General features: G+C 45.6%; 1 protein-coding gene across 21 annotated transcripts in view; it reads right to left on the reverse strand.

The window, feature by feature from the left end:
- Nucleotides 1-13,586, reverse strand: part of ENOX1 (ecto-NOX disulfide-thiol exchanger 1) — a 562,199-nt gene that overhangs the window by 209,850 nt on the left and 338,763 nt on the right. For 2 of the 21 annotated variants that reach the window (XM_075918974.1, XM_075918982.1), the window contains one exon: nt 10,798-10,883. The exons of the other annotated variants lie outside the window; for them this stretch is intronic. The gene's annotated coding sequence lies outside the window, so the exon portion shown is untranslated. The remainder of the gene's footprint in view (nt 1-10,797; nt 10,884-13,586) is intronic. 21 annotated transcript variants of the gene reach the window in all.

The raw sequence follows: 13,586 nt of genomic DNA on the forward strand, positions 1-13,586 counted from the left end.
CTCTGCCTCCAAGTCCTGTATAATTGAACTCCTCTAAGATCTAAGGCTTCCTGGCTTTGCAGACAGAGGGGTCTGAGTTAAAAAAAAATGACAATCATATTATTTTAAAATTTCTAAAATACCTTTTTCTATAAAATCTGTGGCACAAACAGAAGTACCTGGTTGTTTCATGTGATATTATTTTGGTTCTTGTTTGGGACAATCTGCATAAATCATTTGTGCTTTTGTCACTGAGCCTCGGCAGTCACCCCCCGACTCAGATCAGTACAAACTATATAAAAACCATGAGGAGCCTTTGGTATCTTAGGGTATGTCTACACTACAGCGCTAATTCGAACTAACTTAATTCGAATTAGTTAATTGGAACTAAGCTAATTCGAACTAACGGATCCAGACTGAAAAACTGGTTCGAATTAGCATTTTGCTAATTCGAACTAGCATGTCCACATTAAGTGGACCCTGAACCAGGGTTAAGGCTGGCCGGAAGCAGAGCCGGCAGGGCATCAGATGAGGACTTAGAGTGTGGAGCTGCTGCCTCAAGCTAGCAGAGGGCTGTGCTTAAAGGGACCCGACCCCCACCACAGACAGACAGTTCTCAGGGGTGCCCCGCTTGCAAAGCAGTCCTGGCTTGGATTACCCAGAGTACCCACACTGGGCACATCACAGCACTCAGCCATCAGACCGGCTGCACTTGCCGCAGGCTGCCATCTGGGAAGAGGGGGTAATTGTACAAAATAAAGAAAATGTGTGGTCAAAAATATAATCTCTCTTTATTGAACAAAACTCGGGGAGACTGGGAAAAGGAGGTGGGAGAGGGGAATAGAGAGGGTGGGAGAGGGGAGGGCAACTAAAATGATCAGAGGTTTGGAAGAGGTCCCATATGAAGAGAGGCTAAAGAGACTGGGACTTTTCAATTTAGAAAAGAGGAGACTGAGGGGGGATAGGATAGCATGAGTGGTGTGGAGAGGGTGCATAAAAAAAAGTTCTTCATTAGTTCCCATAATAGAAGGACTAGAGGACACCAAAGGAAAGGAATGGGTAGTAGGCTTCAAACTAGTAACAGAAAGTTGTTCTTCACAAAGCAAAGAGTCAACCTGTGGAACTCCTTGCTGCAGGAGGCTGTGAAGGCTAGAACTAGAACAGAGTTTAAAGAGAAGTGAGATAAAGTCATGGAGGTTGGGTCCATGGAGTGGTATTATCCAGGGGGTAGAAATGGTGTCCCTGGCCAAAGTTTGTGGAAGGCTGGAGAGGGATGGCACGAGACAAATGGCTTGGTCACTGTCTTTGGTCCATCCCCTTCAGGGTCCCTAGGGTTGGCCGCTGTCGGCAGACAGGCTATTGGGCTAGATGGACCTTAGGTCTGACCCAGTACGGCCATTGTAAGCTCAGGGCTCAGGGTCGGGGGTCTCAGTGGACCCCCTTGATTTTCATGCACACCTGCTCCTGGGTGGCCAGGCTGGCAGCTCTCCTGCCCTAGACGGCCACTTTCCTGTGCCTAGTTCGGAGGTCGTGGATGAGGTCCACGATGTCCGCACTAGACCAGGCGGGTGCCCGCCTCTTGCGGTCCCGGGCAAGCTCCCGGGAGCTGCCAGCCTGGTCCCGGGAAGAGGGGGAGGGCTGGGGGGCATCGGGTGGCTGGCTCGAGCCGTGCCAGGTGCAGGGTCTGCTAGATGGGTGCTGGCAGCTTTGCACCTGGCACGGGCACCGTAGCCAGCCCGTGCCCCTTTAAGGAGTCCGGGGCCGCGAGAGGGGCAGAAGAGTTTCCCTGGTAGTGCCCCGAGTGACCACCGGGGAAAGCTGGGGAGGGCTAGCCTCCCACTAGTTCGAATTAAGGGGCTACACACCCCTTAATTCGAACTAGTAAGTTAGAACTAGGCTTAGTCCTCGTAGAATGAGGTTTACCTAGTTCGAACTAAGCGCTCTGCTAGTTCGAATTAAGTTCGAACTAGCGGAGCGCTAGTGTAGCGCCTATCAAAGTTAATTCGAACTAACATCCATTAGTTCGAATTAACTTTATAGTGTAGACATACCCTTATAGACTAACTAACAGATTTATTTGGGCATAAGCTTTTGTGGGCAAAGACCAACTTTGTCAGAGGCATTGGAGTGGAAATTGCAGAGGCTGCCATAATTACACTGGCACATGAAAAGAAGGGAGTTACCTTATCCAGCGGAGGATCAGTGCTAAGGAAACCAATTGAGTCAGGGTGGATGTGGCTCACTCCCAACAGTTGATGAGGAAGTGTGAATACCAAGAGAGGGAAAATTTCTTTTGTAGTGAGCCAGCCATTCATACAAAAACTGGTAGGAGAACACTTCAATGTCACTGTGGCAAGGAGTCCTGTGGCACCTTAAAGACTAACAGATGTATTAGAGCATGAGCTTTTGTGGGCAAAGACCCACTTCGTCAGATGCATGAATCAACGTCATTGGACACTCAGTAAGAGATTTAATGTGTACATCCTTCAACCAAAAAAATAAAAAACAGACTTCAAAAGGAAACTGCAGCATTGCAATTCATTTGCAAATATGATACCATGGGTACGTCTAGACTACAGGCTTTTGTCGACGGAGGCTAGTGGGCTAAATGGACCTTTGGTCTGACCCAGTACGGCCATTCTTATGTTCTTATGTTCTAAGCTCAGGGCTCAGGGTCGGGGGTCTCACTGGACCACCTTGATTTTCATGCAAACCTGCTCCCGTGTGGCCAGGCTGGCAACTATCCTGCCCTAGATGCCCACTTTCCTGTGCCTAGTGTGGAGGTCATGGACGTTGGAGGCTTCCCCCCAAACCTCGATGAGGTCCACCATCTCCGCACTAGACCAGGCGGGCAGGTGCCCGCCTCTTGCGGCCCCGGGCAGGCTCCTGGGAGCCACCAGCCTGGTCCTGGGAAGAGGCGGAGGGCTGGGTGGCAGCGGGTGGCTGGTTCGTGCCGTGCCAGGTGCAGGGTCTGCTAGCTGGGTGCTGGCAGGCTTGCACCTGGCACGGGCACCGTAGCCAGACCGTTCCCCTTTAAGGGGTCCGGGGCCAAGAGGGGGGCAGAAGAGTTTCCCTGGTGGTGCCCAGAGTGGCCACCAGGGAAAGCTGGGGAGGGCTAGCCTCCCACTAGTTTGAATTAAGTGGCTACACAGCCCTTAATTCGAACTAGGCGTTAGTCCTCGTAGAATGAGGTTTACCTAGTTCGAATTAAGCGCTCCGCTAGTTTGAATTAAGTTCGAATTAGCGGTTTGTATGTGTAGCGCCTATCAAAGTTAATGATAAGAGGTCTCCGAGGAACAAGCGTCCCCCCTTCCAGAGTTGAGTGAATGGAGTTGGGGAGAAGGGCTAAAGGGCTTGAGTCAGCCTGCTTCATGCCTGCCAGGTGTCAGCTGTAAGACTGGCCCAACCTGCCTCTTTCCCCCTTTTGTTTTAAGGACAGACCTGAAATAGATTCCATGGCTGTGGCTACATTGGCATGCTGCCTGTCTACACTGACGGGGAGTTCTTGCGCAAGAACACTGACGTCCTAATGTGTGAAATCAGTGCTTCTTGTGGAAGAAGTATGATGCTCCCGCTCAGGAAGAAGCCCTTTTGTGCAACTGTTCTTGCGCAAGAGGCCAGTGTAGACAGGCAACATGAATTTCTTGCGCAAGAAAGCTTGATGGCTGAAATGGCCATCGGAGCTTTCTTGCGCAAGAGAGCGTCTACACTGGCACGGATGCTTTTCTGCAAAAGCACATCTCTTGCGCAAAGGCACATGCCAGTATAGATGCTTTCTTGCGCAAATACTTTAACGCAAAAACTCTTGCATTAAAGGTATTTGCACAAAATCTTGCCAATGTAGACGTAGCCCATGAGGAGTCTTTTTGCTAGACCAGAGGAAGCTGGAAAGTTTTGCCAGTCCAGGTGATGTCTAAAGAGCTGAAATCACTGGTTTGGCCGGGAACCAGACCCATTGCAGCCTGCAGAGCGGCTGGAGGGAATGACGGGCGGGTGGATGATAGGAGCGGCAGCAGGTGACCAGTGGAGCAGCCAGTGGGAACGGCCGGCGGTTGGCCAGTAGGAGCGGCGGCAGGTGACCAGTGGAGTTGTCGGTGGAGTGGAACAAGACAGCTGTTGGAGCGTGGCAGAGTGGCTCGTGGTAAAGGCTGCAGCAGAATCATACGGAGAGGTGGCACCGTTGGCTTTGGACCATGTACGGTGCCCCTATCAATACCCCTGCCCCCCTTCCCACCCAGGTTGGGAGGAAGAACCCTGCAGGTGAACTTTTGAACTCTGGGCGGCACTGACCAGGGATAGAGACTTTTGGGGTGTCAGACTCTGCAAGATTTTGGGCTGCTGGACTCCAGAGACTCTTGGGGTGTTGGACTTTGCTCATGGTTTGGGCTATGAACTCTGTTTGTGGTATTTTCCCAAGTCAGTGGTCCCCAACCTTTTGGGGCTGCCAAGTGCCGGGTGGCGGAGCCACTCACGCGCCGGGTGCCCAGGGGTGGGGCCACCCATACACCACGTGCCCAGTGCCGGCGCCACCCATGTGCCGCACTCCGGGGCTGGCGCCGGTCCTGAGCCACATGCCCAGGGGTGGGGCTGCACATACGCCACGCGCCCGGGGCTGGCGCCATTCCTGTGCTGTGCACCCACGGGCAGGGCAGCCCATATGCCGTGTGCCCGGGGCCGGAACAGCCCATGTGCTGCATGCCCGGGGCCAGCGCCACTCCTGTGCCGCGCACCCAGGAGCCACCAGCGCCCATGCGCCGTGCGCCTGGGGCCGGCGCCACTCCTGTGCTGCGTGCCCAGGGGCAGGGACAGCCATACGCTGTGTGCCCGGGGCCGGCACACCCTATGCACCGTGCACCCGGGTGCGGGGACACTCAAGTGCTACTCGCCCGGGGCTGGAGCCACCCCTGTGCTGCGCACCCAAGGGCCAGCACAGCCCTTGCCGCTGCATGCCCAGGGGATCACTCAGCAGGCGCACAGAAATGGCCCGGTGGGCGCCATGGCACCGTGTTGGGGACCACTGTCCCAAGTGAATGCCATGTGACTTCTCTCTCTCTCTTTCATTAAATGTTTCTTTTCTACACTCAGACTCTGTGCTTGCGAGTGGGGAAGCATTGCCTCTCAGAGGTGCCCAGGGGTGTGTAAATTTCCCAGGCTAGTGGGTGGGGGCTCAATCCGGTTCTGTGTGAGATGGACCCCTAGATATTGAACCCGGCCCTGGATGCTGCCAGCCCTACCTGGCAGAAGGGTTACACTTCCTAAGAACCTTTACTAAGGAAGGGCGAGCAGCCTGTTTAGAAGTAACTGTGAGAAACCTTGGTCAATTAGTTACCCATATTCATAAACAACATTTGGTATGGCCATAAAAATCAATGGAAACCTGCCTGGAAAAAAACAAAGCAGAATGTAACCAGTGTAAACCAGCAGCACACTCTGCTTTACACATGTATATGAGGGTCACAAATAGTATATTGGTTACTTTTTAAACAAACATACTGTTAATGATGCCACTACAGTATTATGAATAAAGCATTTAGCCTGTAGCTATGAAAATGGAAACTTCATAGCTTTTGACTTGTTAATTTGTATTGTCATCTAATAAACTTCTCTGCCAATGCTCTCCAGGGACCAAATTCTGACTTCAGTCTATGAATGTGCATATGAGCTAAATGATGCAACCAGGAAGGAAACGGTGCGGTGTAGCAGTTTTCCCCAAAGCCACCTAGCTCTCCGGTAGAACTTCCTTTTGACCTCCAGCAAAAGTTTATCTTGACAGAGAGCACTGGATCAAGGAAAGTGAAAATGGAACAGAAGTAAGTAGAATGGTTTGAACAGTCCACATTAATGGTGGTAGCAATATTTCTAGGAACGGGAGAGGCTTGATGACGCAATAGGCTTTTGCCATCACTAAACATCTTCTGTGCCAGCTGGAACTGCAGTGTCCATGAAAACAATAATGGGCTTCCATTTTCCTTCACTAAGAAGTGGAAGGATACTCTTGTGGAAAAGGCCCTGAACTAAAAACCCAGTCCAGAGATTTAGATTCTATTCCCAGCTCTGCCTTAAAATTGCTGAGTGGCTTTGAGCAGGTCATTTAATCTCTGTATTTCAGGTCCCCATTGGAAAAATGGGATAATAATTCTTCCTTTCTCCCCGTTTCTCAGTCTTGCCTAGAGAGACTATTCTATACGTATGTATTGTGCCTAACACAATGGCCGCCGTTCTACACCTATATAACAACCTGCACTGTATTATATTGAGAGAATGCAGTTTTCAATGTAACTAACAACAAAAAAGGCAATGACCATAATTTTTCAAGGAACTCTTGGGAGAGGTGGGGAAATTGCAAGTTTCCTTTAAATGGGACTTCCAATGAAATTCACACTCTGTCAGCTGTAAATTACAGCTTGTATCTCATGCTGTTCATACTATCTGCAGTTTATTTCTTAGTCATGCATAACAGCACTGTGGTTAAATGGGGGGAGGGGTTGTGCTCAGTTAAATGTGGGAACCTAGGATGCAAACAATAAATAAGACCATTTATAAGAGCCTGTATGGGTATCTGTTTGTTTTAAACTTTTGTGTTTATGTAATTTCTTAATGAAACAAACGGCTTCTGGTAAAAATGCATAAATAAAAACAAGTGACAAAAAGTAGTAAAAATCAAAATCTAGAACACCTAATTGTACTGTCTGGAAAACAGTAGGCAATCACACAGTAAGACTTTATCTTAATACATATGCTCAAGGGGTAGAGTCAGAGATGTACATTGCACCTTCACTTTCGTAATTCCTGACTTCTGAGTACTAAATTGTGCAATCTTAACCTTGTACTAGCATTATTATTATATTTTGTCTAAAACTGCTAGTCAATATAGGTGTTTATTCAAAATACTAATTTTTGCCAAAACTTTCATTATCCTGGTCTTATCTGTCTTTCATATTATAAATTCCTCATAACAGAGACTGTCTATATTTCTGTCTTGTACATTACAAAGCACATCACAGATACAACAGAAATCACAATATGATGAAAGTGGTCACCACATGGCAATATTACAGTGTCTTACAATTTTTTTTCCCCTCAGCGTGTGAACAAGATTTCCATCATGGTAGAAATGTAGCAGTGGTATTAGCTCTTCAATGGTGTTTCACTGAGGGAGCTGTAACTTGGTACAAGGCAGTATGCTTGCTACCTTCATCTAACTGACTAGATTTGTGGGACAGAATTTCTCCATGGGAAATTGATAGTGACATTTAGGCTGAGATGCCTGAAGTTTGGGGAAATACCTGTGTGCTGTTTGTAGCGTCCTCTGTTCCAGAAAAAGGATATAAATACAGTATGAAACAAACCAGTTTCAGTTAGAACACACCAACATCATGTCACTGATTTTCCCTGCAACAAAAATGGATCTGACATCTGATATTGTGTGATGGAGAGAAAATTAAACAAATAGCACAATTTAAAAGGATTGTCACTAGGATTTAACCTTATGAGCTTGTTCATTTACTTTTTTAGTGCAGCACTGCGTGTGAGCACCAATGCTGCACTAAATTAAAAGATATACTACATCCATTTTCTAATACCTTCTTTTCTGAAGCAGCTAAAAATATTATATATTTTTTTCTGATCAGGTCTCAAAAAAATTATTTCATGTGCCACTAACCTAAAGTGATCAGTTTCTGGTGATAGGCTTCTCCCTCCCCTCCCCCTAAAAAATATCTGAGACTTGCTTAATTGAGAATCTCTTGTGCAAACTGGCAAGTCTCACACTGAGACCAGTCTGCTCCCTGCTATTGTTAATTTCAGCATTGAGGGTAGTCTGAAAAAAGATCCAACTTCAAAATGTTAAAAGACAAATCCTTCTATTTTCCCATTCTATTGTTATATGATACCTTAGCAACAGCTGACAAAGAGATATTGTTCCTGGTGGAAGAGAATCTGAATCAGTTTTTTATGCGTGATTAAATATTGGGGAGAATCCAATGTTATTTGTTCAATGCAAGATCTGTTTATAATGAAGTCACAATTTTGCATAGCACATTGTTTCTCTTATATCCCAAAATAAAAGAAATCCATAAACAAAATTATTTTCTTTGCATCATGATAGTAATGTGCTGCTTTCTCAGTTCTCTGCTCACATCCTTCTAAGATTTTAGGGATATGATCCAACTCCTATTGAAATCAAAAGGAGTCTTGCTGTTGACTTAATGGAAGAGGATCAAATCTTATTTGAACCATGGTCACAGAAGATGGTTAAAGGGAGATTAATTTTTGGAAGGAAGAACCAGAAAGTAAAGTAAAATGATTGGATCCAGTGAGAATTTGGATAACATTTGTAAAGCAACATTTTTAAAGCAGGGCACTGTGATTAATTTAAACTCTTTTCTTGTATAGTATTAAATAAAGCCACCTGAGTGATGCAGACCAAATCCATGCTCTCAGCTCCCATTAACATCAACAAGATATCCACACACTGATCTAGGGCAGTTTATGATTAAAATGTTTCTCCTGAGATTATTGATCATGCTTAGAATAGGAATAATAAAATTGCCGAGATTACAAAAAATTTAATCAGTGCTAATTTTCTGCATGAAATGTAACCAGATTAACATTTGCACGGTACTCTTTTTATATAAAATGTAATCTAAGGGGTTAGATACTCTTGACTGTTCAATAAAAGTTTTGCTTAGATTAATAAAAACCTTTCAGTAGATTTATAGGCTTTAATCTGAGCTGCAACAATTGTAGTGTGTTATCTATTTAATACTCTTTAGTGCAATTAAACAATGTGAGAATAGAATGATGTAGAATTACATTTATATTCTCTTTTTAAAAAAATGAAAACCAAAACCATGCTTTTTATGTGTGTCCCCCATTCCCTGTGAAGCATTTTACCTCCGATATTTGATCCAATGATTTAGCTACCTCTCACTGCTTCTCCCATTAATTGTTTATAAAGCAACATGGCAGCATGATTTGCATATCAGAGAAAGGATCCTGTTATGTGTTCCCAGAGGTACAGTTTCACCAGCTTTATCACTGGCATTTCAAGGTTGCCAATGACTATTAGGCATTAATGGTGCAGCTACAAAGAGTTCAACAGCTCACAACTAATCTCTCCCTTTGTCTTTCAAAAAATTAGGCTGACTCATTTCCTCCATCACAGAAAGCTCAATGATCATTACATTCAAATGTATTCTGATCAATTTGTTTTAGGGACAGCCTACCATAATTAAAATCTCTGAATCATTTACTGGCAAGCCTCAGTAAATTTAAACCATCTCTGATCGTTGTTTGTCCAAGCTGTTCTTAGAAACCTGCCAATGATGTAGATTCCACCACCTCCTTGGAAGCCCTATTCCAGAATTTAATGACCTGTATAGTCAGGCTATGGCTGCACTACAGTTTAAGTGGGCATAAGTTACGTCGCTCAGTGGTGTGAATTAGCCACCCTTCTGAGCAACATAATTTAGACAGCTTTGGACTGAAGCACTGGTGGGGATGGAGGTTCTCCCGCTGACATAGCTAATACCACTTGGGGGTGGAAGGTATTGGAGTCTTCCATCAGAGCTCTCTCCCATCAGCTTAGAGTGGCTACATTAGCAAGCTTATAGTGCCACAGCTGCGTCAGTACAACTGTGCTGTTGTAACTCTATAGTGTAGCTTAGCCTTCGGAAGATTTTCCTGGTATCTTACTTGAATCTCCCTTCCATAGACGAAGACCATTACTGCTTGTGTTAAGTGAAAGCTTATCTGTTAATGCTACCGACTACATGCACCCCCCCCCCCCCACCCCTGGGGCTCTGCCAGTACATTTTTTAGCAGGCTGGCCAGCAACTTGGCTCAATCCCGGCTTGCACCAGGGTCTCACGAGCCACCTCTGCTGCAGCTCTGCATGCAAAGTCATTTAGGAGCTGGCGGGCAAGGAGCCTGGCTCAGTCCTAAGTCATACCAGGTCCCAGGAAATATCCCCGCTGTGACTCCTCAGTAACACTTTCTTTGCAGAACCACAGCGGGGGGTATCACCTGGGACCTGGTGCAAGCTGGGACTGAACCCAGCTGCCTGCCTGTCAGCTTCTAAAATACTCTTATCATGCCTGTTAATAAACCCCAGAATGACAGTAGCCTGCATCACACTGTTGGCTCATATCCAATTAAGCAACAAACCAATACATAAAGAAACAGAAGTGAGTATCAAAGAGGGAAATCATATTTAGCTACACAATGATAACTCAGCATATTATGGAAGAGTGGGGGAAAAGGGAGCACTGGAAAATATATTTTTATTTCAGTATCTTTATAGAAGACATATAATTGCACTGACACTGAAAAAAAATCACATATATGAGATTTCAGGAGGATTGATTCAGTTTGGGTAAAACTAGGAATGTGGCATCTGAACTGGGTTTATAACTTAAAGATGGCAGCAAGTGTCCTCTCAGATAGTACCCCACAGAAATGTTGGCAATTTACCTTAGCTGTAGCTTGTACAATAGATGTCACATCTCTTTCTCTGTCCTACTAGCTCATACTAACAAAACTACACATGGTCTATTTCTTAATGCCACGGATAGTTGGAATTGGAAAGGTGGTTGGGATGTAGAGTCGCTCAATTCTTGTCACTAATACAACGCCGTCCCAGTGAGCTGAGACTTAAAGCTATTACCACCTAATGACTAAAGAGCGAATTATACAGTGGCACTCACTGGGACCCTTTTGGCATGGAACAACAAAAGAATGAGTGAGCATGATTGTCTCTTTAGGTCTGGGTTGAGAATCACAGGTTGGGTAGTATGGAAAAATCTGCTCTGTTCCTACCCATGTTGTCTTTGTTTTGCAGAGAGGACCTCAGTCTTCCAATCAGTCACAGTGGTCTCTTTCACCAACATTCAATTCACAAATACCTGGCCCAAAAATGTACAAAATAAAAAAAAAAAGATGTGTGGTTATAAATAGGGTTGCCAGATGGTTTCAACAAAAATACTGGACACACTTGATATTACATCACAATATACATTACATCTTATTTAGAAAATACCAGACATTTATATTTTCTCATTTATATTTTCTCAATTTGTTTCCCAAACAGAAAGCTCAAATACTGAACTGTCCAGTTCAAAACCGGACACCTGGCAACCCTGGTTATAAACCACAATCTGAGGAGAGAATATTTAAGAGTTATTCCCCTGCAGCTCTAGAAACTCAAAATATAACATTGTGTCGGTGGATGAGAACAAAAAGAAAAAGAAAAGGAACTAACCTGTCTAGTTTCATTGCTCAAGTACATACTGGCAGGAATTCTGACAGTATTTCCAACCTTAATGCTTGCAGAGAAACATTTATAGTTTCTTCAAGCCTTTGAACAGAATCTGAAAAGCATAAGGGACAGGCATGGTCCTAAAGCCCATGGACCTGGGAAGCAACAAATTCTGCAGAAACTCAGCGAGTGACTGTTTGCTATTAAGACCTTAGGGCAGAGAAAAAAATGTCCCTGAGTTCATGTATCTAACACTCAAAAGGCTCTACAGCAGAAAAGGAAATAAACAGCAGTGAGAAAGTGTGGTAGGCAGTTAACCAATGACTACTGGGCAAGAATATAGAAGCATGGCAATGGAAAGAACTTTGTTGAATGATCAGAGGCAATTAAACTGTTCCTAATGTGAGATCTGCCACAATTGTAGGAGACTTATACAATGCCAGTTTAACACTAAAATGTGACTTTACTGGACACACATTCACCTTAAGGGTGCATCTACACTGCACCGTTATTCCAGAAAAACAATACTAGCATCCATACAGCAACTGTGTTATTTTGAAAGAAAATCGAAATAACGGAGGGCTTTTTCCCACATTGGTAAACCTCATTCCACGAGGAGAAACTCCTTTTCCAAAAAAGCTTTGGAAGAGGATGTGTGTGCACACTTCATTGCTGCTATGTCAAAATAGCTCCTCATCAGAGCCATTCTAAAGTTATTATTCTCCAGTGCCTCGTGGGGCTCTAAGTCAAGGAAGTGCATTCATGTTAAGGGAGCTTGCCTCAGACAAATTTTGAGGGTTCCCGGTAGTTGTTTTTGGAGGTTGTATTTTGAAATAAGCTTTTCCGGAAGATATCTTACAGAAAAGCTTATTCTGAAAGAAGCTTGCAGTTTAGACATACCCTAAGATGGTACAAGCACCAATTGCCTCAACTGCTCCACAGAATTTCCTGTCACCCCCTTGAATACAACAGTGTAAATTATAGAAGATTAGGGTTGGAAGAGACCTCAGGAGGATGTTTAGTTCAACCCCCTGCTCGAAGCAGGACCATCCCCAATGAAATCGTCCCATTCAGGGCATTGTCAAGATGAGCCTTAAAAAGTCTAAAGATGGAAATCAGTCTTCCCTCTAATTGTTCCCACTCCTGAGAGGAATGACTTTTCTTATGTGCACCGATGTGGAGGTTGATATGTGACAGAGATGATGTTAAACACATCACCGTCATATTGGTGCTCATAAAAATTCATGTGGCAGGAGTGGGGCCAAAGGGTTCTGAGTATGGGAGGGGGCTCAGGTCTGGGGCAGAGGATTGGGATATAGGTGTGTGAGGGCTATGGATGTGGGCTCTATGGTGGAGCTGTGGTTGAGGGGCTCAGGGCTAAGACAGAGGGTTGGGGTGCAAGGACTCTGGATGAGGGTGCAGGCTCTGGGGTGGGGCTGAGGGGTTGAAGGTAGAGAGGGGCTCCAGGTTTGAAAAACAGGGTTCAGGGATGGGGAGTTGGTGTCCAGGATGGGGTCCAGGCTCTGAGCTAGGGGGTGGGGAGTTTTGGGTGGGGCCAGAGATGAGGGATTTGGAGTACAGGAAGATGCTCAGGGTTGGGGTGGGCCTCAAGGTGGGGCAGGGAGCTGGGGTCAGGCTTATCTAGGCAGCTCCCTTTTGGGGACAGCGAGGAGGGCCTCTTTTCCTCAGCCATTGTAGCTCAGTGCTGGGGCTGGTGGGGAGGGGCTTCACCACCTGAGTCTGAGAGGGTCCCCAGCCAATACAAAAAGCTACACAATAATTAGGAGAAAGCAGGTAGAGGGAGTGAATCCCTAAGCTGCATTGAAAGCAACTGGATATATTCTTAATGAGTCTATCATTAGTGTATCTAGGTGCCTTGAAACTCATCCATTTATTCTTCCCCTGGAAAAATGTCACCACTCTGCAACTACTGTATTAGGAGTAGGTCTTCACAAAGAGGCAAATCTAATATTACACACAGGAAATCTCAGCTCACCCAGATGTGTGGGATAAGATTCCACAGGTGAAAACTTACTACTAAGAAAGCCCACTCTCCATCAGACACCTCCTCCTCACAATTGTTCTGGTTGCCTGCGAGGAAAGAGAGGTGGTTGCTGCGATTGCTAGGGTCCAGCTCACTGAGGGTCTACAGAAAGTTTAACACTGGATCCTTGATGTGGCTCAAGATTTGGTTGGGCAGCAGAGCACAGCATGGAGACAGGGCAGCTGAATCGTTCCCCAGGTGGGAGCAGCTTTCCTGGAAGAGACGCAGTTGCCAGTTATAATAATGAGCTCTATGGGGGAGGACTAAGAAAAGCGAGATAATGAGTTTGCTAGCTAGCTTTAAAGA

The sequence above is a fragment of the Pelodiscus sinensis genome, chromosome 1, assembly GCF_049634645.1.
Source record: "Pelodiscus sinensis isolate JC-2024 chromosome 1, ASM4963464v1, whole genome shotgun sequence".
In the NCBI taxonomy this organism is placed as follows: Eukaryota; Metazoa; Chordata; order Testudines; family Trionychidae; genus Pelodiscus; species Pelodiscus sinensis.